We start from the raw sequence: 26,835 nt of genomic DNA, 5'->3' as shown, positions 1-26,835 counted from the left end.
CTTGCTTAAACGCTTTTATTCCGAGTCGTTGGCGTGTTAAGACTCGCCATGAAGCAAAAAAAAGTATTTTTAATTAATTTTTAAGCGCAATTAAAAATGTGCAGGTGTGGTGTGAAAGTTTGTTGCGCGGCAAGGTAAACACGGGTAAAGAATATGCGAGCGCGTGGCGCAACTAAAGCAGTTGATTTATTTGAAGTGATTCATTCTGTATGCGCAAGACGACTTGATTGCTTATTTTTTTTATTAGTTTTACAAGAACGTTTTAATGTGTCGCTTGTACGATAGAAAATAGTGAAAACTGATTTCTTTAATATAATTTTTTATAGAGCATGACGCCACCGGAATAACCTTTAAACTGAGTGTGACCTTAGCTTTTTCTTAATGGTTAATGAATAGAGAATAGACAAGAAAAAACTTTAATTCAGCTCCATCGATGTACTTTGTGACAAAAAGGTACCCGGAAATTAGAAATAAAAATACTTGTCTCCTTCAAAATAATTCCCGGCAAATGCAATACACTTATACCGATGATATTTTCAGTCCTCGAAGCATTTTCTATAAGCACGTTTTTGGAATGGCCTTCAACTCCTTCAACGTATTTTGTTTTATCTCTTCGATAGGCTGAAAGCGGGTTTCACGGAGCAAGAATTTTAGTTTGAGGAAGAAGAAAAAATTGCACGGAGCCAAATCTATTGAAAACGGTGGTTGATTGATGGTATTCATAGCGTTTTTGACCTTAAATTCGATCACAATCGTGGCTCTGAGCGATGGTGCATCATCTTCGTGTAAAATCCATGAATTGTTCTTCCACAATTCCGGCCGTTTTCGACGGATGTTCTCACACAAAAGACGCAATACGGCCAAATAGAACTCCTTATAGACTAACTGTACCTTCAGAACAAATTTTTGATGCACCAAACCACGAATATCGAAAAAAAATGAGCATCACCTTGATTTTTGAATGGCTTTGGTGTGGTTTTTTGGTTTCGGCTTGTTTTTTTCCTACATTCCAATGATTGTTGACTTTTTTGCAGGTCGCACTCATAAACCCATGTTTCATTGGCACATATTATGCTCTTCTGAATGTAAGTACGGAATTCGCACGATCAAGCATGCCCAAAGAGACCTGTTTTCGGTCTTCCTTTTGAACAAAAATCAGCTTTGTCGGGACGAGTCGAGTACGAACGCATTTCATATCCAAGATATCCACTAAAATCATTCGAACGGACTCGCAAGTGTTAACGAGCTCTCTTGCCATCTCTCGAACACTTGCATGACGAATTTCAAGCACCATATTCTGCACGTTTTTAATATTTCCATCAGTTGCAGAGACCATGGAATTTAAAATACAAAGTTTGAGACAAATTCGTTGTTCGATATTTTTAGCCATTGTAAAACTCGCAACCACTACTGAGTGAGGGTCTGCAAAGTATGCCCCTGTGCCATCGATAACTTCAAACTAATATTACTAAAGAAGTTTGAAAACAAAGCGAAGTCACTTGGAGTCAAATCTAGAGAACGCTGGATAAGAGAGCAATTTATGGTATCATTTGACGAATTTGCCGCGAATAGTGAAGACTGCGGATGTTTAAGCCGAAGCGTTGTCAAGCATTTGTATTGCACTGTCTAATTGAGTGTCCGTTTTGTGTTTTTTAACCGTTGAAGTAACTTGATAATGTCAAAAACAGTGGTCAGAGTCTTAACAGTAATTAGGACAGTCATCACCTTCTTCAAAGCAGATTCATTGGGTTCTATACCCTACACTGGCTTATCCGAGGTCTTCAGTGGTAGCCGAGGTCAAGGTAACTTTAACTTGAGTAAACACGTTAAATTAATTTCTGACGGTCGCCTTCAAAAGAGAAAAGTTATAGCAGGCACATTTAAGCGATCAATGATTTCACTCGGCGATTTTTCTTTCTAAAATTAAGAATTGAATCACCGACCGATATTCCTCCTTCTCATTTGTATAAAATCCGCACACGCACTTTCACCAGCGACCACGCGTATGCAGGATATCGAATGTAATGTTCTGGAGTTCTGGTGGTATAGTGGCGACATGTCCAGTTCTTTCAAAAAGCAGGTAACCTTTTGCTTGGAAGTGCTTTGTGCGCGAACAATTTGTGTTCGATTCGACTCATCTTGCAACACACGCAGTCGAATGCTGTTTATTTTCGGGCGCATACGAATAAATCCACGATTCATTACTTGTCACGATATCAGTCATAGATGTGTTTCGAAGCACCGTTACCGTATTTTATTTAACACTTCTCTCGACCAATTGACACGAGTCTTTTTTTGTGTGGGCTCCATATGTAAATATATAGTTTCCGCGACATGTCGACATCCTTTTCAAGTTAAAAAGAAGGTCATCGTCAAAAAATTAATTAAACGACGAAAGTTGTGAGAAATAATCGCGCGTAAGAGGTCGCGATTCAATTCCATTTTTTGACCGAGATGAACATTTTAAGTTACTGTAAACAACACTAATCGCGATCGTATGTCAAAACGTTCTGAGCATGTATCACGTCAAAAATGTTGAACTTTACGATAACGTTATCAGTTGCCAGATTGAAACACTAGAGTTGCCAAATCTCGATATACATAAAAGCCAAACTACGTATCGTCACCGAATATGGCGCTGATTATTATCTCAGGAAGTTCTACAAATATAACTGTCGTTCAAGCTGACCGATAAAAATCATGAGAAAGCTCTTTTAATACTATTTTATGCTACAAAAAATACACCTGTGAAGGGTATTATACATAGCTTATCGCTGTACTATTTTTATGTACGTTAGATGTATTCTGAGGGTCCCATTTCCTTGAACTTCAAGAAATTTTGTTGGAAACAATGTGAAGTCAATTTTAATTGCTTCATACATTTTTACATAAATAAATCGACTACGCTGTTAGCATCTGTGGTCCCACGATATGATTCACTGGAGGAGATATCGATAGTGAGACCACAGAGTCTGTTAAAATTTGCGTCAAACGCAGACATCCTAAAGGATGACTACTTCTCAGCGACCTAGCAACTGAACTCAATCAGATATCACAAGACTGATCTATGCATGGCTCATTGGCCTCCCAGATTAACCTAACCTAACCTAAATATATCGATAAATATTCCTTATCATTTTACTGGCTAAGTCTTTTTTGGTATTTTCAAAATACCTTTTCCTCCAAGAATAATATACAGTGCCATAAATAAAATATTTATTTAAGGAGAAATGCAAGCAAGCCTCATGATAAAATATGTGAAATCGACACACAACTCTTACGCGGTAGCACAGCTTTAAAATCAAGGCAACTTATTATATATGTATATATGTGGTTATGAAGGCTTCGCGCAGTAAAATCAACAGCAATCAGCAGAATGGCGAATGCCTGACGACAAATATATATAAGCCATATACCAGCTGCGCCGGAAATAGAAGCCGAATGGCGGTGGAAAGCCACGGAGGCAAAGGGGTGAGCAATGAAAAGCTCACAAGTAGCATTAATGCTGTAGTAAAGAAGCTGCTGCGTTGAAACAACGAACTAATGGTGACCGCAAATGGTTGCGGCATATTAAGTTGCAGCGCGCCGCTGCTGTCGTTGCTGCCAACAGATGTTGGAAATAATAAGGCAGTGTTGTAGTAGCAACAGTTGTAGCAAGGCAAGAACAACAGAAGAGCGCTTGAAAAGCGTGAGGGGGGAAGAAAAGAAATTATGGAAACAAGCGCCATTGAAGGAATGTATGTGGGTGTGTGTGTATGGCAGATGCTTGCGCTGAAAGAACCCTTCTGCTACGCCATATGACACTCGAACACATACACACACGTATAAATAGACATATATATGTACATACATATACACTTCAAGGCCATTAACAAGAGCACTTGCTGCGAGCACCTTCAAAACGTCGGCAGGTGGGCGCCAGCAGCCACAGCGGGCGCCGTGTACACGCCGAAGGGGCGACCAGACCAGATTTGTGGTATAAACAGATGTTGCACTTGCACACGCAGTTCAACTAAGCGTTATGTTGCGTCTATCGGGCGCTGCTGCTGGTCAGCTGTGCGCGCCTCGAATTTCCATTCACTTAACTGGCGCACAATAACAACGCTACAGAGAAAAATAAAAAAAGAGTAAAACAAAAACAAAAATAATGAAAAAAGCACAAACACACATTCACAGAACTGCACACACACACACACGCACACAGCAAACGAGAAGGAAATCGAGAGCAGCGTGTTTGAAATACAACAAAGTTGAAGTTGAGTGTGTTTCCGGAAAAATTTCGTTTTAATTTAGAATTTCAATTAAAAGTTCTACAGTGTTGTACAACTGTTGGTTGTCGAAATGTGTTTTGCTCTTGCTTTTCACGTGTATTTATTATTGTTGAACTTGAAGTGGAACAAGTTTGTTGTTGTTGCTATTATTGCTGTTGCAGTTGGAAACATGAGCATGAAATGAATGCTAATAATTTTTGTCTTTCGCTCTTGTTTGCGGTTTGTAGTTTTGCTTGCTTGTAGTTGTGGCGTGTACAACGACAATCGGAGCGATTCTAAGTAATATTTCCGATGAAGTGAAAATTTGGAAAAATTTATTTGGAAATTATAATTGAGTTTTTATGGTAGAACTAGCATCTTCTAATGCGATTTGTTGGCTTAAAGCAATTATTTTATCAAATGAGATCTAGTTGATTCTGACGAAAAATTGTTTCATTTTTGACAGCTTTGTTGTGGCTTTTCTTTTCTCTCTTCGTAACAATAAAAAAAATAGGAAATTTTCTAACAAATGAATAGTGAAAATTGCTAAAAAAAATTATAATTTTATTTGATCAATCTGGCTGCAAACAAAGAAATGGAAATATTAAAATTAAAAAGAATAAAAAATAAAGTTTTGAAGGAAAATTTCTATAGAACCTCCTAGAAATTAGTGTTGAGCTGTTTAGTCGAAGAGACCGAAACCCATATCGACGTCTTCATTTACCGCTCTGATCGTAGAAACAAGAAGATGATCCAAACCGCCTGCTTTGGAATTTCGTATTGTCGTGAATTCATTGCCATTTACTGGTTGATAAGCTGGCGTACGCATTATAACTCGATATCATTGGTCATAACAACCGCGCCGCGATCTACTTTCTGCAGGTTGGACAAATAAGCGAAGCAAATGGGACTGGTAGTGAACAAAGACAAGACGAAATATCTCCTGTCATCAAACAAACAGTCGCCGCAGTCGTGACTTGGCTCCCACGTCACTATTGACAGTCAGAACTTCGAAGTCGTAGATAATTTCGTCTATCTTGGAACCAGTATCAAGTCCAAAAATCAGTATCAAGTCCATATGTCAGCCTCCAATTCTAGAAGTCATGTCATCCGAATGGATGCAAACACTCCAGCTCTGAGAGTATTCGACGCAGTATCCGCCGGGAGAAGCTGATAAAGAGGAAGAACTCCACTCCGTTGAAAAGACCAGGTGGGGAAGGACCAGGCTACACTTGGAATCTCCAATTGGCGCCAAACAGCGAAAAGGAAGAACGCTCTGTTATAAAAACGAATATAATCGCGTAAGCGGTGTCTACGCCATTAAAGGAGCAGATTCATGTGTAAAAACTAAAGACCACATTGATCAACAAGCTGTCAAAAACTCGCACCAAACTTTTTCAAAACCGAACTAAGGCCCAGCTTGAAGGTTCGATCGGGAAGCAATAATCAGGCTTTCGCACAAAGAGATTGTGTTCCGATCAAATTAGCACAATCAACTTTATATTCGAATGAATCAGCGAGTGGCGAATCAACGATTTGTTGTTTTGCGGCCTCGCATCATCTCCAATCAAGATCTGCCGGAAAAAACCAACGAATTACCTATAGAAACTAATGATCAGAAAGTGTGAAAGTTTAGCTTTATAAAAGCTAACTGAAAAACTTTAGGTGCATTCATTTCACAAAAATAATTATGATATAAAAATCATTAATAATATTTAAGTTATATGCTTTATGTAGACAAATATGAAATTGGTACTCACATCTTGACTGGCTCGTATAATGTCATAATATTCTTTAGTTCTGCGGCATGCAAATTGGTTACTAAAAATGAAGATATAAATGACAAATTAGTTAGGAAATACATATATACAATACAGGTCAAAAGAAAAGTCATATTTAATGAACATATTTTACTATTAAAAAAAACCATTTGCTTAATTAATAAATACAGATGTAATTTTTAAGTTATCGGAAGTGAAGACAAATACCATGCAATGTTAGTGAAAACATGGCATAACAAATCTTTTGAACAGCAAATTCGATAATCGAAGTCAATGATATAATTGAAGCAATATTAGAGAGATAATCGATCAAACAGTCTATTCGGAGCATCTATGTTAGGAGAATGATTCAAATGATTTGATCCAAACTTGAACAAGTAAGAAAGGGCTAAGTTTGAATATAACCGAAAATTTCACGGTTTTACGGCTGGCAAGCATTAAATCCGGGGTATTATTCTAAACTTAAAGGTGCATTGTTAAAGAAAACAAGTTCTCTCAACTTTATTAAGATAACTAACATCATCCGGCCGTTCGAAAATCTATATATTAGGTATATGGGCGTTAAGGAAGGACCCGATTCAAACCATTTTATTCAATTTTGGTTCTTTTTCGACAATGTTTGACATAAGGTGGAATACTTTCAATAAACTATTCGTGGAAAGTTTTATCTCGATATATTAATTGCTTCTTAATTTGTACACTGGAAATAATAAAAAAAAGAAGAAAAAACGTTAACTTCGGGGATATATACCCTTCAAGGTGCATTTCTTTTAGTAACTATTTGTTCAGTTTGTATGGAAGCTATATGCTATAGTAATCCGATCTGAACAATTTTTTCGGAAATTACATTGTTGCCTCAGAAAATAATCTATACCAAATTTGGTGAAGATACATTGTCAAATGTGAAAGTTTTCCATACAAGAACTTGATTCCGATCGTTCAGTTCATATGGCAGCTATATGTTATAGTGGTCCGATATCGGCCGTTCCGACAAATGAGCAGCTTCTTGAAGAGAAAATGACGTTTGCAAAATTTCAAAAGGATATCTTAAAACTGAGGGACTAGTTCGTATATATACAGACGGACGGACGGACGGACGGACAGACAGACGGACATGGTTAAATCGACTCAGCTCAACATACTGATCATTTATATATATACTTTATAGGGTCTCCGACGCTTCTTTCTGGGTGTTACAAATATCGTGACAAACTTAATATACCCTGTTCAGGGTATAATTAAAATTGTGTTATATAGGAAGTAGACCTGGTTGTATCCCGATTTCCCTCATTTTCACACTGTAACATAGGAATATCAGAAGAATTTAAGGTACAAAATTTTGTTAAATTCGGTGGAGCAGTTCTTGAAATATGATTTCACATAAAGGAGGGCGGTGCCACACTCATCATCCAAAACCAGAGCGTAAAATTGAATGTCTCTACCCCATTTGATTATTGAAATTTCGTACCTTAAAGAGTTTTTAACAATACGGTTATATGGTAAGTGGACGGGGTTATCATTCGATTTAATTTTCACACTGTCGGTAGGAGTTCTTATTGTATTTTTCCTGGGAGAATTTGGTTATTGTAGCTTTAGTGGTTAACGAGATATGTACGTTAAAAATATTAGAGCACGGGTCTAAATCGGTTTTTCAAAAAAATTTTTCACAGGTTCCTCTTTTTACTGCACTCCCTATTCCAAATAACAGCCCATGATAGTGGTCTACGAACTCGTGCTCCAGTTATCGCTTGCACAGACGGTCGGACAGACAGACACTCGGAATTCAACTCATCTCATCGTCCTGATCATTTATATAGATATAACCCTATATCTAACTCTAATATTTTTAGGGGATACAAGCATCCGTTAGATTAACAAAACTACCTATTATACTCTATAGCAAGATGTTGCAATAGTATATAAAGCCTTTTTTTATACTCTCGTACAATGTTGCTAAGGAGAGTATTAAGTTTTGTTCACATAACGGTTGTTTGTAAGTCCTAAAACTAAAAGAGTCAGATATAGGGTTATGTATACCAAAGTGATCAGGGCGACGAGTAGAGTCGAGATCCGGATGTCTGTCTGTCCGTCCGTCCGTCTGTCCGTCCGTCGAGCAAGCTGTAACTTGAGTAAGAATTGAGATATCATGATGAAACTTGGCACACGTATTCCTTGGCTCCATAAGAAGGATAAGTTCGAAGATGGGCAAAATCGGCCCACTGCCACGCCCCCAAAATGGCGGAAACCGAAACCTATAAAGTGTCATAACTAAGCCATAAATAAAGATATTAAAGTGAAATTTGGCACAAAGGATCGCATTAGGGAGGGGCATATGTGGACGCAATTTTTTTGGAAAAGTGGGCGTGGCCCCGCCCCCTACTAAGTTTTTTGTACATATCTCGGAAACTACTATAGCTATGTCAACCAAACTCTACAGAGTCGTTTTCTTCAGGCATTCCCATATACAGTTCAAAAATGGAAGAAATCGGATAATAACCACGCCCACCTCCCATACAAAGGTTATGTTCAAAATCACTAAAAGTGCGTTAACCGACTAACAAAAAACGTCAGAAACACTAAATTTTTCGGAAGAAATGGCAGAAGGAAGCTGCACCCAGGCTTTTTTTTTTTAATTGAAAATGGGCGTGGCGTCGCCCACTTATGGACCAAAAACCATATCTCAGGAACTACTCCACCGATTTCAATGAAATTCGGTATATAGTATTTTCTTAACACCCTGATGACATGTACGAAATATGGCTGAAATCGGTTCACAACCACGCCTTCTTCCAATATAACGCTATTTTGAATTCCATTTGATGCCTTCTCTGTATAATATATAGTACATTGGGAACCAATGATGATAGCGGAATAAAACTTAAAAAAAATACGGTATTTGAAAAATATGTAAATGACGTATAATGAAATCTCGATTATCACTTTATTGCGAGAGTATAAAATGTTTTTCCTTAGCACTTTCTTAAGTTTTTTTTTTGGTTTTGGAATTTCGTTTAATATTTGTTATTTTATTATTATTATTATAATTTTGTTGTTGGGCTGGTCAGACTACTTTGTTTTGGTTAGACATGGCTCTTAGTTTAACTAAAATTAGAGCTAAATTTTTTTTTCTATTTGGTCAAAAATTTATTGAGTGAATGAAGAGTTCTACGCCAATACTAAATAACAAGTCACCTTATGAAAATTCAATTTTACACCTCAAAACCGTGTTGTTTTGTTTAATCGCATTATTTGTGTTTATTGCAATGAAATTTTATGAATATACTTATGTATTTTCCTTTAATATATGCATATAAATTTAAAAGTATTTACCATAACGCATTAATATTGATCATAAACATTTTGCTTTTTGCAGGTAATTACAATATTGTGCGTAGTAATTGGTGAGTAATTGAGAATTATTTCAATAAATTATGCACTTAACCTCGAAAAGTTAATAATATTGATATTAACTTCCATCTAAACAATTACTTAATAGCATTTTCTGTTCACTTCATCACACGTGCGAATTTCCAGCGAAAACAAATTGTATATTCCAGACCAGAAACAACTGTTAATTTATTGCAATTTACTTGAACATCCCTGTGTACATATGTACTTATGTATGTATAGTATATCAACATTAAATGCGATAGCAGCTGCTTGCTTGGCAAGCAAATACACGCATCTCTTGGTTAATGTATGTATGTGTGTTTGTATTGTGAATTATTTACAAAATCGTAACAGTACATTAACCAGTCTCCCAAATGAATTAGCTGGAAATATGCAACCAAATATCTGCTCAGCACAGTGCGCAGTGAAAATGCGGAAAATTTGCTTTGCTTCGATATTTATTTGTTTGCTTTGTGCGAGCATGCGAATTCTTTCAAGGCCGGCGAAGCGTGCGCCGTCAATGGATACCAAAATATTTCGACTGCTAAATAAACCAGGTGTCATAGACGAGAAATACCTACTCGAGGTAATTTAATTCAAAATCCTTTTTTCTTGTGAGAAGCAGCAAATTAATTGCCAAATTCTGATTAAGTTTCATAGACGGAAATTTCCGTTCCAAGAAAATTTAGTAGAATGAGCAAGCAATTAAGGTAAAAGATAGCCGAAAATAAATAAAATTCTATTTATATATCATGGAATTTAAAAGGTTTGGCAGAGCCTGCTATATGCTTGCAGTCCGATAAATGTGTTTACTCTTCCCACAATCGAGTCTACATAACAGAAGATTAGATTAGATTAGAAAAGATAAATAAATGAGGATTGCACCGCGACCTGAGGTCTATTGTGCCCTCTCCTAAGTCACTACGACTCACTTAGCCCCAGCATGTCGATAAATTTCAATATACTGCTAAGTGTTATTGAGGCGATGTGATCCCTATTTGGCAACATACATAGGACCTTTATTCTGTGTCTACAGACTGCTGTGCAGTCTATTAGAAGCGGCAATTCGCATAAGAAGCTAGGCCCATGTTATACTAGTTTAAGCGCTTCTTGAGCTTACAATGGCCAGTGTGGAATGCAACAAGTAGCCTAAGTTTGTCACTTGGGAGGTTGATTACATATTTAAACCTTTTCAGGTTGTAACCTCCCATTAGCAACTTGGCTTGGCGTATGCCATGGAGTTGTTGCCAATACCATTCCCTACCAACTACTTCATCCATCCGGGCACCCAGATAAGATGCACTTGGTTACAATCTGATAGACAGCCATTCTGTACACTCCTGCACCAATAGCGATTTGGTCTCGTATGCAGAGATCGCTTTTTGTGCCGCTTGACTGTAGCTGATTATGTGTCTACTTGGAATATGCCTGCGACTCCTGCGCTAATTTTTTCCGATGTTTTCGAGCCGTCGGTATACTATTGTATTGTGCTATCCGCAAGCAGTAGCACGAGACTGAAACGTAACAGAAACGTCCAAGTATTTTTATGTGGCCAAGGATGATCAACTCAGTCAGCCCCGAATGTTTAACTGATTTTAAATTAATAATTTTCACACCAAAAATACGGTCGAAAGTATAAGGTTGACCGCCAAGGACTATTTTTTAAGCGAAAAAAAATGTTTGAACTAAACCAGGGCAACTTCGAAAAGGCTTATATACCAAGAAAATTAATACTATCTTAAAAAAAACTCAGGATGATATATCACTTTTGTACTAAGCTTAGAACCAATAAATAAAATTACAATTTCTCTTGTTTTGACTCTTATCAGAGCCGCATAACCGAGTTAATTTGCTGAATCTAAAAATGTATTGTAATTTTAGCTGCCAAAATCGCTTATATTTATAAAGAAAGCTACTATTTATAAGTCTAATCGTAATACTAAAAAAATACAAAGAGACTTGTAATTGTGCATAAATTATAACTTAATTAAGCAATTAACTAATAAGATAATTAGTATTTAATTAACCATAAATCGAAGCGTCTAAATGGGAGAAGAGAAGCTTCTCTTTAATGTAATGTTATTAAAGAACAATTATCGGTATGTAACTGTAAAGTTATACTCTTTTCTTTTATTTGACCGTCGACACTATGAATCAATTAACATACTAATCGTCCTTATCAATTTACCTGATTTAAACCACTTTGATTAAACGAATGGATGAGCAATTTCAAGTCAAAGTCATCCATGGCAATACAAACACTTCAGAAATAAGCAAAATATATACTTAACCATTTACTAGTTAGACAATCAAGACTTAATTGAGCAGCATTATATCGCTGATTGAGACGCAAAGGTAATAAGGCTGTTATTCGTGAAACCGCGAATGTTTCTACTTGTGCAGCTAGAAATGTCAGAGCTTGGATATTAATCGCCAGAGCTGCACAAGTAGAATCATTCGCGGCTTCACCATTACGATGACCACTCAAAACTGTGGATAGATACCGTAAAAGCTTGAGTATACCACAAATTTGTTGGGGCGGCTCGGCTAATATCAATTTAACCCGATTTGCCTGGTTCGTAAAAGGTAGTGATGTTGGAAGCCGGACAGTGGAGGAGAAAGTGTCAAGTTGTTTCCATTTTATCTTCTTCCATGCAACTCTAATAATTTGCGTTTTCCACAAGTTATCTAAAGACTCTATTAACCAAAAATATTTCAATTTCTCGTTCGCGATATCGTTTACTTTGTATTAATTTTCAATAAGAAAAATTTTATCAAATAAAATCTTGCTGGTGGTGTCAAATGTCTCACCCGAAATTTCTATTCATTTAAGCATTTTTTTCATTTTACAATCACCCTCATAATGGACCAAAAATTAACTCGCCTCTTAATTAAATCAAAATAATGCAAATTTTTCTTTTTTGCTTTTAAAACAAAATAGAAAGGGAAAAAATTATAATCGGATTTCGAAAGCTTACTTATGTACTTAAATATTATTAACGGAAATATTAATTTTCATTCATTTGGATAAGTTAGACCAGCAAAAAAAATATAGCATTATGGTAATTAAAGATTAAACGTCAACCGAAATTGTGCAAAAAAGCAAAGAAAAGAGAAAGAAAACTTAAAATGACGAAATGAACTTAAAAGGCGGGGAAAATCACAATCACATTTTAACTTCGGTTACCGCCAAGCTATGATGCCCTTCACAACAAAAACTCAGTTTGTATTGCAGCTATATGCTGTAGTAATCTGAACTAAATTGAACCAAATAGAATTGAAAATTGAACTTGAAACATTTCATTAAGATATCTTGTCAAATAAAAAAGTTGTTTATACAAGAACTTAATCCTGATCAGTCAGTTAGTATTGTGGCAATTGTAACCTGTAGTGATCCGATAGCAGCGGCTTCGGAAAATGAGCAGCTTCTTGAGAAGAAAAGAACGTGCCCCAAATTTCAAATCTATATCGCAAAAACTGAAGGATAAGTTTACTTATATACATACGGACAGACAGGCAGACATATTCGAATCGACTTAGCTTAATATGATAATCATTTATATATACATACCTATACATGTTTTATGGTCTCCGACGTATCGTCAAATTTAATTTCCATTACATTCATTTAATTAATTAACTTTTTTAGTTCACTCTACGTCAAATTGCATTTAAGTTATATTGAGTTGAGTAAAGTAAAGTTAAGCTAAGTTAAGTGATGTCATGTTATGTTATGTTACGTTAAGTTATGTTATGTTAAGTTAAGTCAAGTTATGTTAAGTTAAGTTAAGTTAAGTTAAGTTAAGTTAAGTTAGTTAAGTTAAGTTAAGTTAAATTATGTTAAGTTATGTTATGTTAAGTTAAATAAATTTCTTTCTTTTTGATTTATTTTCATTGATTGAAATTGAATTAAATTTATTTACTCTTTTCAGTTAAGTTAACTTAGGTCCGTTAAATTAAGTTAATTTAACCTTATTTTATGTAATTCAAAACTAATTCAAGCTGGGTTAAGTTAAGTTATGTTAAGTTCAGTTAAGTAAAAATATAGGTAAAACGAATATTTATGTATTCACCGAAACCTCACCAAACTTAATACCTGTTGAGGGTATAAATATTTCTTAATATTGACTTAGTAATTAAAACGCAGTTGAAATACTTAATTAAAACTTTCCTGGCAACTGAACTTAAGTTAAACTTTCTTTTTATTTCAATATTAACTGCAAAATTTGAAAACATTTCGAGAATTCTAAGAGTCCCTTAATGAATTGAAGCGTAATATTGACGAGAGGTGTGAAAAAGGCAGCACTAAATAATGAGAAATTAGCACAAAGCAATAGAGTGAAACAGGCCATAAAGAAAATCGGTAAAACACCACAGAAATATGCAAAAATTTAAGCACGCCGAAAAAAGGCGAAGGCAAAGCCAAACCAAATGTAAGCAAAAGAAAATAAAGCTGGCAAAAATGAAAATTCTCATTAAAAGCGAACGAAAAAAGGTGAACTACGCAAAAGGCAAAGGTAAGCAACACGAGCAGATAGAAAATTTATTTACCCTCCAAAACTCAAAAAAAAAAGAAGCTAGAAATATGCAACAAAGGCCACAACGAAACGGCGGAGCAGCGAGAAGGCGTCATTGGCATTGATCCACGCGCACAAACAGCCGCGCGGCCGGGTCAGCAGTCGGGAGAGTTTATTAAATGTTTACAAATTGGGCGCGGCAGGCGGAAACCGAAAAATGTACGCTTCGACGACGGCACAAACGGGCTGTGCGCCATTTACAACAACAATGCATTCGAATTGGCTTACACGAGTTTGCCGTGGAATTGGCTGATTTTCGTGTGAATTTACAAAGTGCTCAGTCCAGGTTCGTCGTACGGAACGCGCTCGCTTGTGCGGTGTGCGGTTGGTGGTGGACGGCCGCGGCAGCCGAAGTGGCTGAAATTAATTGCATTTAAATTACAAAGGCATTAATTTCATGTTTACGAGAAGTAAAAGAAGAAGAAGAAAATTGAAGAAAAGCTGAAACAACAATAAAGGTAAAATATTGGAAAATCTGCAGAAAGAAAAATGACAATATATATATTTACAGTTAGCGGAAATAATTGTTTGTGAACTGGTTGTGCGCGTATTGCGCGAATTTTGAAAGGATTGTGACAATAAAATGAAGGCGCTGGAAGGAGGTGTGAATATTGCATGTTTTATAAAAGCGCAGGATTTTCAATATCTACGAGTTCATATAAAAATAAACGCTCTGCTTTTATAATAGTTACATTTGTGTGGGAAATTTGTGCTCCTTTCCTTAGTGAGTGCTGTTCCAAAACTTTATTTCTAAAACTTCGTAATATAAAGTCTTAACAAATTCATTGATTGATTTTGTTGTGGTTTAAGGTATAACAGAGTGCTTCCGCGGGTATTGATGGTTCAAATGGCGATTGAGTAATTTCGAAGTTCGTAAAAATAAAAATAAAAGTATTTTCAAATATTCTCCTTTTAAACTAACCAAGAGAGGCCCAATTAATATTCTGATGTCATCAATATCGTAATTTATATATATATGTATATGTATATGTCATGGGGCTATCTGTGGAAGTTCACGCAAGTGAGGAAAGTTTTCTGAGCGCCATTCACTTGGCAGTGGCCAGAAACGATTCTTTTACATATGGCTCAAGCAGCTCATGACTTTTGGTCTTAGACCAATTATCCTCTAAGTTGCCAAGAACATGCGTATGAAGGTGCATCATCTCTCCCCAGGGTTGTGCGCTGGTACCTGCCGCGTAAAAAAAAAACACCCCTAATGAAAAGAACGCAATAGGCTCAAACGGGGAACCCCCTTTTTGATGATGATCAATGCAAACGTATTAGGAATGGGTCGAGGCTGATTAACTTCGCCGGAGCCCGAAGTATGGTTATCTGTAATACTATATACCAGCATAAGCAAGCTCGTTAATCTACCTGGCTGTCTCTGGATCACAAAGCAACCAACTAGTTCGATCAAGCTGTGATAGCTGGAAGACACGTCTCAATTATTTTAGATGTGCGTACGCTCCGAGGACCTAGCATTGACTCAGACTACTACCTTGTTGTAGCCAAGATTCGCACCCGCCTCTGTGCAGGAAAAAACGCATGTCAACAAACACAAGCAAGGTTTGACGTCGAGAAGCTACAATTACAACAGACTGCCGAACGATTTTTTACTCGCCTTGCACTTCTGTTCTATGAGAGTACTCACCAGCAACTCGGTATAACGGAACTGTGGGACGGCTCCTTACATACAGCTGCAAACGAAACCATTAGTTTATGGAAAAGGTAAGAGAACAGCTGATGCGATGAGGAGTGCCGTGTCGCAGCGAAGATAAAACAGACTGCTTACCTCCGCTGCTTACAATCGGTCCCAACACCTGCTGGATGGGATAGATACCGAGAGTTGAAGAGGAAAGCAATTGAAGACAAAATAAAAGAGACAGAAATGCGTGAGTATGAAGAGCTTGACAAGCTAGCTGACAGGGGTAATGCTCGAAAGTTCTACGAAAAGATGCGGCGACTAACAAGTGGTTTCAAGACCGAAGCATACTCTTATAGAATTTCAGGAGGTAATCTAGTGACGGATGCCCAGAGCATATTGAAATTATGGAAATAACCCTTCTCCAACCTGCTGAATGACAGTGAAATCATAACAGCAGGAGATAGTGAACCCGATTCGCCAATCGATGACGATGGATGGAACGTTACATTGCCCGTTCATGAAGAAGTCCGAATATTTCGTCTATCTTGGAACCAGCATTAACACCAACTACAACATCAGTTTCGAAATACAACGCAGAATAGCTCTTGCTAATAAGTGGTTCTTCGGACTGAGTAAGCAATTGAGAAGTTCTCTCTCGAAATTCTACAAGTCACTCGTCATCCCCATGCAGAGGCATGGACGATGACAACATCTGAAGAGTCAGCGTTACGAGTTTTGGAGAGAAAGTGTCTGCGGAAGATTTATGGTCTTTTCCGTTTTGGCAACCGCGAACATCGCAGTCGATGAAACGATGAGCTGTACGAGATATTCGAAGACATTAAAATAGTTTAGCGAATTAAGAAACAGTGGCTACGCTGGCTAGGCCATGTCGTTCGAATGGATGAGAACACTCCAGCGCTGTGAGAATTCGACGCAGTACTCGCCGGGGGAAACAGAGGAAGAGGAAGACCTTCACTTCGCAGGAAATATCAGGTGGAAAAGGAACTAGCCCAACTTGGAATCTTTAATTCGCGCCGAACAGCGGAAAGAAAGAACGAAGCGGCATCTACCTCAATGAAGAAGAAGAAGATGTATATCTGGTTTTGGTTCCAGCTTCTGTTAAACGTCCAACATTTTCACAATGACAGATCTCAGAGTGTGTTTTCAAAAAAAAAGGTTTCCCATACAATCTATCAGAATTTTAGAATCGGTATAAAATTATGGTAACATGAGTGTGTGTCCGAAAATGCTAATATTTTTTCGCTTCGTATTCTCAAAAATTGGTTGAGAGATAACTCTTAAAAAGGTTTACCAAGTAGGAGCTCTTAATTGTAGCGGGAAGGTCCTCCGCCGAGAGGGTTTCTATTTGTTTTTTACTATCAATGAGAAAAATTCATATCTCAGTTCCAACTTCTTGAAAGAATCTCTGGTTTCATATATTTTGTAGGAAATTGGATGCTCTACAAATTATTATTTTTATAGCATAAAGGACACAATCTAGTAGGAATATTAATATGTATGTACTATGTCGGCGGCAAAATAATATCCATGACTATCTTCTTATGAACTTCCTATGATGTAATTAATTAAGATAAATAATCAATTCGTTTCATTATAATAGGAGCTTATATATACATATGTATATGCAAATGTATAAATAAATTGGTTTTAGTTAACGAAAAAATATATTATCGTAAAAACTTCTTCGTATATCAAGTTCAGAAGCAAATAGATCGAATAAAAGCGCGCAGGTAAACAAAAATTAAATAACAAGCAAATAGCTGTTGGCTGACAACAATTGTTGTAGTTGTTGGCCAATGGCATTTGAACATTATATACGAAAACAGAAAGTCGAGTTTCGCCACGAGCATTCCACAGAAAATTTCACGCGTTTAAAAAGCGCATAAATTGAAATAACAACACATGCATACAAACACACACATATACATATGTATATGCAACAATATTGCTATGCAAATAAATAGAACAATGTCTCGTGTGTTTTTGGGGCACAAAATACAGTGGCACAGTTAATACGAATACTTTTCGGTGCATGCTAGATGTATATATGTATTGTTTATAAAGTTTTTGTATTTATTTTGTTAATTTTTTTTTTGTTTTGTAAATTTTATGGAAATATGCGAAACAATGTGCGGTCGTAAAAGCAAAAACGCCACGCTATTCATCACGAGCATGAGCATATTGGCTTGCATGTGTTCATACAATTAATGACAGAGTTGCCAACACGTACACATATGCCATTAGTAGCTATGTATCAAGTTTGAATGTGTAAATGCACATAATGTTTATGACAAGCTCCAGCAATAATGACGCAGAATATGTAGATATATATGTATGTATATACATTATTTATATAATAAACTCAACTGTGCGCTCACATTTAATCGCTTTTAATTTTGTTTCTGGAAAGTGATACACCAGAGCCATAAAAAAACGAGCAGGCGAAGGTGAGCAAAATAAGAGAATATATGTACGTTCGGGAACTTGAATTTTATCGGCCCGTCTGTACGGCAGCTACATAAATATATGCTATAGAAGTCCGATCTGAACAAATAGCTGGCCATTATAAGAATGCCGGATAAGAATCTACGCCAAATTTCGTGACGATGTCTTGCCAAGCGCTCTAGTTTGATCGATCAGTTTGTATGGCAGCTCTATGCTATAGTTGTCCAATTTGAAAACTTTTTTTAGAGATGGTAGCAATACCCTGGATAAGCATCTGTGACGAATTTCAAAGAGATGCCTCGTTTAATAAAGAAGTTTTCCATACAAGGACTTGAGTTGGATCGGTCAGTTTGTATGACAGCTATGTGTTATATTTGTCTGATATTGACGGTTCCGCCAAGTAAGCAGCTTTTTGAAAAGAAAAGAACCCATGCAAAATTTCAGTTCGTTAACTCAAAAATTGAGGAAGTAGTTCACGTATATACAGACAGACTCAGCACGTGATACTAATCAATTATGTATAAATTTGAGAGCGTCTCCGACGTTTGCTTTGAGGTGTTACAAACTTTGTGGCATTCTTAATAAAAAACATAATTCCCAACGAAAATGTGTAATCTTTGAGATTTCTGTATATGTATACTGTTTAATGCTACAGTAAAATTCTCCAAATTGTTTCACTAAAACTGTCGATAAATTATTCCAAACAATAAAACATTTGGCAGTAGGTTCTATTTGTTTGGAAATTCTCCGAACTTCAAATCTGAAGTGGCTTGAAGCAAAGACCGCTTAGTAATAACGACGGTTCTACTAATAGTTTCTTTTTCTTTCCTTATTATACAATGTTTGACAAAAAAAGCCTGAAAGCTTTCTGGCAAAGTGTAAACTATCGTACGAGCTTTTCAGCTCAAATTTGTGAAAGCTTTCTGGTAAGAGGTAAAGTAGAGAGCAAATAAGCTTTTGTTTCTTGTTTTTGTTTTTGTAAAATTTTTGGCAATAAAAGCCTGAAAGCTTTTTGGTAAAGTGTAAAGGAGCCATCGTATGAGCTTTTCAGCTCAAATTTTGTGAAAGCTTTCAGGTAATGGTTAAAATAGAGATCATATGACCTTTTTGGGATTAAGCTTTGATTTTTCTTTCGTTATTTTATAGATTTTTTAAAATAGTGAAAAATTGCGAAAGCTCTATGGTTATCGTAGATCATCGACTTTTATTTCTGAAAATAAATTTCAAAATATTTTACAGATTGAATTTTTTATAACTTTCCACGGTTATATCTTGTGTAAAGCTTTTCAGTATGACAGAAAAGCGTAAAAGTCTCGATTAGAAGCTTTCGTATGCTTTTCAAATTTTGCAATTTCCTTGTTTTCAAAAAGAAAGTGCTCTTTTTCTGTTCAAATGTACCACCAAAACAAAATGGTTCCTAAAACATTGCTACTAAATCGAATATCAAGAAAAATCGATGGTTTTTGAAGCTCAATCAATGAAGAGTTAAGCGTATTGAACAAAAGTATGCAAGCAGCAAAAATTCTTGCACTTATAGACACACATACAGTAAAAATTATTTTATCAGCGCGCCGAATCGATATAAACCACTTTTCCTAGTACAACCCTTTTAAATGTTCGTGTTGATTGTACAAGATATAATATACGACAGTCGATTGGCTCAAGGTTGCCTTAAGGCGAATCTTTCCCCAATGAAATTATTCGTTAGACACGATTCTGTAGAAATCACTTGGTGTCAGCTGCGGACTAGAACCAAACCCCCGGATTTTCAAGCGAATCGCTATCGATGTGTCTGGCCTGGCATTGTATTGATAGAACCAAATTGCTCTCTTAATGAGTTGGTCCATTTGTAGACAGTAAATGTTCGAACTTCGAGTTTGGTACTAGAGATGTAGCTCAAAGTAACCTAACCACTGCCATTGCAGCAAACACATAGTAAAATCTTCTTGGTTGCCACAGCCGTTCTCACTTGATGCTGTCATCAGCCGTTCTTTAGCTGACTTTAAAAGGGGATAGATATGCTTCCGATTTATTTTTTAAATGACTTCTGTGCACTGAACAGCGATCCAAAGTTGAAATTTCGGTCCATCGATCTTCTTTTCGGCGATATCCAGCCATATTTTAAATGGTTTCCGTGCACTGAACATGATTTATGAAGTTTGTTAAGAAATTTGTAACACTCAATAAAATATATATAGAAATGATCAGCATGAAGAGCTGAGTCGATTTGGTCATGTTCGTCTGTCTGTCCGGCGCAAATTAGTCTCTCATTTTTTGAGATACAGATCTGAAACTTTGCATACGACTTTTTTCTTCCAGAAGCTGCTTATTCGTCGGAAACACCGATATAGGGCTTCTACGAAGAAATTATTCGGTCTGGATCATATAAAATGACCGATCAATATCAAGAACTTTTAAAGAAGCTTTTGCAATTGTGAATGGAATTATAGCTTTGGAAAAAAATAAATCGAAGTTTCAGTGTAACCTGATTTCAATTTGGGAAAAATAATGTAATTCTGTTTACAAGGCCTTATATTTAATTTTAAGTGTACTCTGTGGTGCTTTAGCCCTATATATTATGTACCTAAATATAGATGTGAAATGAAAAGTATTTCATTTTTGTACGAAATTGTAATAAAGTGGAAGCAGCACAAATTGTGCATCAAAATACACTGACTATCTGCTGCGTATTTGCCTTGGGGACGCTCAACCATGTAGTATGTAATTGCACTGATGTCACTCATACGCCATGGCTGCACTAATCCCACTCATCAGTGGCGGCTATATGCTTTACACTAACAACTTAATACGCTTTGCTGCAGTAAATATTATGAATACATTTTGTGAGCGCACAGCTCGATCGCATCGCATGTTCGAATTCCGCACGAATAATCCGAATAGCTATTGGCATCTTGACGGCCATCGACGTGGCATTTCGCCATCGCGCCATCGCTTTCCGCCTCATTTCAGTGCATTTCGTTCCGCTGGCACGTCTTACTTGTATGTCGTTTTAATTGCTACATTGCTATTTCGCCGGAGATTAGCTGCACGTTTAATTTGACATTAAAAAGTTAATGAAATACGAATCGGTGCATCTTGTGGCAATGTGTTTCTCAGTTGCAGCAAACAAACTTGCAATGCCTTTGTTAGTACTTTTGAAATGATGAATGGGCACAGTTAATGTTATGAGGTAATGTTTTCATTTATTATTTATTGTGCGGAAATGAAAACTTGGCACTGTGGATTATATATGTTTGTGCTTTTAATTTATTTTAGCTCTTTGTAGCTGTTTAGTTGCATTAGCAACAATTTGGGGCAGCAATCTGTTTTGTGCTTGCATGGAAAAAGAATTCAACGAAAATAGAATATTTTGAAATTTTTTATGGAAAATTGAAAAGTTTCCAGGATTCTCAAAACTGCCCATGCATAAGATAATAGCAGAAAAAATTAAATGGAAAAACAAATTGAGAAAAAAAGTGAAAGGAATATGGAAAGAAAGATAGAAATATATGAAAGTGTCAAAGAGATAGATATAAGTACGGATGTTGATATAAAAAATGAGAGTGAGAGATAGAGTTAGAAATAGTAAAAGTGGGGAGATATGCAGACGAGAAAAAGATATAAAAGAGGGGGAGTAAAAATATATTTAGGTAGAGAGAAAAGAGAGATAGGTAGAGATATAGGAATAGAGAGTGGCATGTAGAGAGAGATTTCTGTCTATCTCTTTATCATCAGTATATAAAAGCAGAGAGAGATAGAAAGATATAGTATTGAAGGTAGAGAGATTTAGAGGGAGAGAGATAGACAGAGAGAGAGGGGAGAGAAAATTAAATAAATAAACAGAGAAAGATCGAAAGTAGCAGAGTTAGACAGACACAGAAAGAGAAAGAGAAAGGGAGAGTGGGAAATATGATTAGGCAGAGAGAAGGTGAGATAAAAACGGTATTGATATAGTTATGGAGAGTGGCATATATAGGGAGATATAAAAAGAGGGAGAGAGAGAAAGATGAAAAAAAAAGAAGATAGGGAGATTTACAGAGAAAGTGAGGGAGATTTAAAGAGAAAGTTAGAGAGAGAGAAAGTGAGTAAGAGAGAGAAAGTGAGAGAGAGATAGAAAGAGAGAAAGGAGAGAATGAGATAAATAGAAATAAAAGGAAAGATAGTGATATATTTATATAGAGTGGCGTATGGAGAAAGATATTGCAGATATAAAAAGTGGGAGAGAAAAAGAAAGAGATAGGAAAAGAGAGAATGAGAGAGAGATATAAAGAGAGATAGATATATAGAGAAAGATCGAAAGAAGAGAAGTATGCAGAGACGATAAGAATAGAGATATAGAAAGTGACAGATATAGAGAGAGTGAAAGAGATATAAAAAAGGAGAAATATATAAAAGTGAAGATAGAGGTTGAAGAGGAGACTGATTCCTCACTAAACTTTTTTACAAACACAGCGTACTATTATAAATGAGTGAACATATGAACACATGAAATTTATACTGAAAAAGTAATTGTTATACAGCTTCGAGACACGAAAAAACAGGGATATCTATACACCATAATGATTGGACGACTTCAATAAATGAAAGTTGACTTAACTGTTTAAGGTAAAATTTGTAGAATTCTCCAAAGAAGGCGGAGGCTTCAAGTGAATATAATCGTTTTTTAAGGTCTAATATGCTATCTTCATAAAAATATTTAAGCATGAGTCGAAATATAATTTAAAACTTTACCTGATTACATATACTCGCTATCACTTAGAAATTAAGTAAAACCTGTAAAAAAATCCAAAACATTTTTTCGGCATAATTTCACCACAGCATTGGTCGGCAGTCACATTTAATAGCTTTTCAGCTTAATTTCGTATTCAAAAAACGCACACGAAACAGCTGTACATAAAAACGGTAATAAATATATCGCATGCCCGCTACGCTTGCTTATCTCGCGCATATTAATGTAGGTGAGCTCGTAATTACATCCGCTACTGGCGTCATTTTTAATATTTAAACACACTGATGCGCGCTTACATGCATACACACACATACTCACGTACACACGCAATCATAAATAAACACACACTCATACACACGCAATCATAAATAAGCACACGTATAATAAAGTGGAAAGAATAAATGACAGCTACACTGTCATATGCCACAAACCGCACGAGCGCATAGCATAAATAAACAAACACACAGACAGACGGACGGACATAAGGACAGACAGAAAGGCAGACATACAGATAGACGTACAGACAGACAGAAAGCCAGACAAACGGACATAAGGACAGACAGACAGCCAGCTAGTCGGTTTCGTTATAAACAGAGTTGCACAAGGTGAGCACTTTAAAGGCTACTCTACGCACCGTTGAGCGCTGTGAGGGCCAGGCCGTTTCATATGCGCAATTTGCGCTGACACTGACCTCATAATTCGAAGTGATGCTGCTGCAGAGCATTTCATTTCAACTAGTCATACATTTAGTAAGAGCCTTCACTGCACAAATCAATGTGAACACACTTTGACAATTGCAGGACGCTTTTGTTGCATATTCGTACTTGGTCATTGCAGCTCTACACGCAGTTGACTGCAACGTCAATTTACCGCAATGTACTCTAAGTTTAAGGCCTATCAAAGCGACACTAAATACTAAAACGTGCTTTGAGTGACTCTACTTTATTTTGCGAGGCAAAATACAAATCGAGGTGCAAAGCTGGTTGGGCGAGAAGAGGTTTCAAAAGCGATGATTATCACAGAAGTGAAAACAAACGTTTGCTCAGCCATCTTATGGAACGTAATTTGGCTCCTGAACTCTGAAACGCATACTGGGGAATGAGCCATGAAAGAATTGAGGACTATACAAGATCGTAGAACGAAGTGAACGCTGACATATTTAGTTTGAATCAAAATGTGATATTTATGCATTAATCTAAAGCAATAAAAGCATTTAAAAATTCATTTCTTTTAAGACATAATTTCAGTACCTTGAGCAGGGTATATCAAGATTGCCACGACGTTTGTAAAGACCTAAAGGAAACATCGGAGACCCCATAAAATGTTAACATAAATGATCTGCTTGACTAGATGAGTCGATTAGGCATGTTCGTCTGTCTGTCCGTCTAACAGTATATACGCAGTTTAGTTCATGAGATATCGATATGAAATTTTGCACATGGCCTTTTGTCCCCAAGGAGCTATTTATTTGTCGGAACTGTCGATTTCGGATTACTATAGCAGATAGCTATTGTACAAGCCAAACGAACAAAATCTTGACGAGTTGTCCTCAGCAAATTCCGCAGGGATTATTGCTTAAGGCAGCGGTCATTCTCCGATGAAATTGTTCAGATCGGACCAATATACCATTTAGATCCCATACAAAATGATCGATGAAAAATAAGTTCTTGTATGGAAGTGAAGGGGCATTATAGCTTTGGTTCTACTGAAGTTTACGCTTTTTGTTGTCTTTTGTACATATTAATTTCTGTGTTGGTTATATTTTATTTGAATTTAGCTATGGTGAACCATTCGAAAAGAAATTTAGGAAGAAGAATATACCATATCTATATGTCTTTCTTCATCTAAGGAAAATTAATGTAGCAATTACCGAAACAATTTGAGATTGTGTACCAGCCGATGGTTAATATCTACTCGGCTGAAGAACACGCAGAATTCAAGGTAACCAAACTCTGTATTCGACCCATATCGCTGCGCTTTGTGCATATGACAAAATTTCATGTTTAATGAGAAAATCTGGAATGTGATAAGCCTAAGCAAAGATTTAGAAAAATATGATATTGCTGCCATACTACTAAACAACAATTCTGTGCAAGCCCTTCTTCTATTGGGGCTCATACAGCTTACTTTCAGTCAGTATAAAAATCTATGACTGAAAGAATTTTCCGCTCCTATGATTCGAAACGCTAGCATTGTGATGATTAAGGGGCCAGTAGGGTAATATGGCCTGTTTTTTTGACTTTTTTTATAGAAATTTTTATTCTACAATAGCACTTTTTTCACATATCATGAGGTATATCGTGGAGTGTATAAACAAATTTTTTCGGAATTTTTGGATGACATCTGTTGGAGAAATGGCTGGGTGAATGAGATGAGTTTTTTCACTGGCGGAAACGATTTCTCATGTTTGGATTATCTGAAACATAAAAACCCTATTTATTGTAAAAATTACGTGAATGGTTATCGGCCCTACTAGAACCATGAAAAAATGTTGATAAATAAAAAAGTAATTAACTTTTTGTTTTAATTTTTCCACTTGATTTTTTACATAAATTTTGTCATAACATTGGCAATAAATTATAAAAAATTATGAATCTAGTAGGGACGATGGTGTTTTGTTAACATTAAAAAAAAAACTAAGCAAATCGGCTGAGTAGTTCGACCGAAATCATGTTCGCCAGTTTAAAAAAGTGTGTGTTTGAGAAAAATAATTAAAGTTTGAGGTGTGCATCCGAGCGCTCCGAACGTCCAGCGGTATTAATTTTTGGGCCTTTTTCGAAAAATGGTAAAGTGGGTTTCTACATTAATTCTAAGGGTATAAGGGAACAGAAAATGCAAAAAAAAAATTTTTTGAAAAAAAAATTACCCTACTGACCCCTTAAACCATTTTTAATATGTCAGTTTTTTTACTCTCGCAACAAAGTTGCCGACTATTATAGTTTTTTTTTTTTTACATAAATGTTGTTATATATACCAAAGTGATCTGTGACATAAAATATAACTTGAGTAAAAAATGATGAGTCTAAGAAGGTTAGGTTCGAAGATGGGCAAAATCGGTCACTGCCACGCCCACAAAATGGCGAAAACCGAAAACTTATAAAGCGTCATAACTAAGCCATAAATAAAGATATGAAAGTGAAATTTGGCACAAAGGATCGCATTAGGGAGGGGCATATTTGAACGTAATTTTTTGGAAAAGTGGGCGTGGACCCGCCCCCTACTAAGTTGTTTGTACATATCTCGGAAACTTCTATAGCTATGTCAACCAAACTCTATAGAGTTGTTTCCTTCAGACATTTCCATATACAGATCAAAACTGGAAGAAATCGGATAATAACCACGCCCACCTCCCATACAAAGGTTATGTTGAAAATCACTAAATATGCGTTAACCGACTAACAAAAAACGTCAGAAACACTAAATTTTCAGGCTTTTTTTAAATTGAAAATGGGCGTGACGTCGCCCACTTATGGACCAAAACCATATCTCAGGAATTACTCCACCGATTTCAATCAAAATAAAGAAGAAATACTGCATATTTTACAGTACTACTACGATGGTTTCAACGTTTTCGATCTGGTGTAGAGGTGGTCGAAGATGCGCCACGCTCCGGAAGGCCTGTCGTCGAAAATTGCGATAAAATCGCTGAATTGGCCGAAAGAGATCGGCATAGTAGCAGCCGCAGTATCGGTCAAGAGCTGGGCATGAGTCATCAAAAATTCATTTCAATTTCAATAAAAAAAAAACAAATTCAATAAAAGTACCGCAAGACTTTTTTGACAGCCCATTATATACATTAGGAACCAATGATGATAGCGGAATAAAACTTTACACAAATACGGTATTTGAAAAATATGTAAATGACGGATAATGAAATCTCGATTGTCACTTTATCATGCGAGAGTATAAAATGTTCGGTGATACCCGAACTTAGCCCTTCCTTACTTGTTTTTGTTTAGATTTTTGGCTAGGATACTGTAACGTATGTGAGAGTTTT

General features: G+C 36.3%; 2 protein-coding genes across 4 annotated transcripts in view; one reads left to right on the top strand and one right to left on the bottom strand.

Annotated features, from left to right (window-relative positions):
• Positions 1–26,835, bottom strand: part of LOC126754146 (thioredoxin-like protein 4A) — a 183,190-nt gene that overhangs the window by 37,592 nt on the left and 118,763 nt on the right. The window contains exon 5 of the mRNA XM_050466077.1: positions 6,011–6,071. The gene's annotated coding sequence lies outside the window, so the exon portion shown is untranslated. The remainder of the gene's footprint in view (positions 1–6,010; positions 6,072–26,835) is intronic.
• The window catches only part of LOC126754145 (mucin-5AC), a 198,298-nt gene that overhangs the window by 55,452 nt on the left and 116,011 nt on the right, over positions 1–26,835 (top strand). The gene's annotated exons all lie outside the window — the stretch shown is intronic.

This window comes from Bactrocera neohumeralis, chromosome 3 (genome assembly GCF_024586455.1).
Source record: "Bactrocera neohumeralis isolate Rockhampton chromosome 3, APGP_CSIRO_Bneo_wtdbg2-racon-allhic-juicebox.fasta_v2, whole genome shotgun sequence".
Taxonomy (NCBI): Eukaryota; Metazoa; Arthropoda; class Insecta; order Diptera; family Tephritidae; genus Bactrocera; species Bactrocera neohumeralis.
This window is presented reverse-complemented; position numbering and strand designations above follow the sequence as displayed.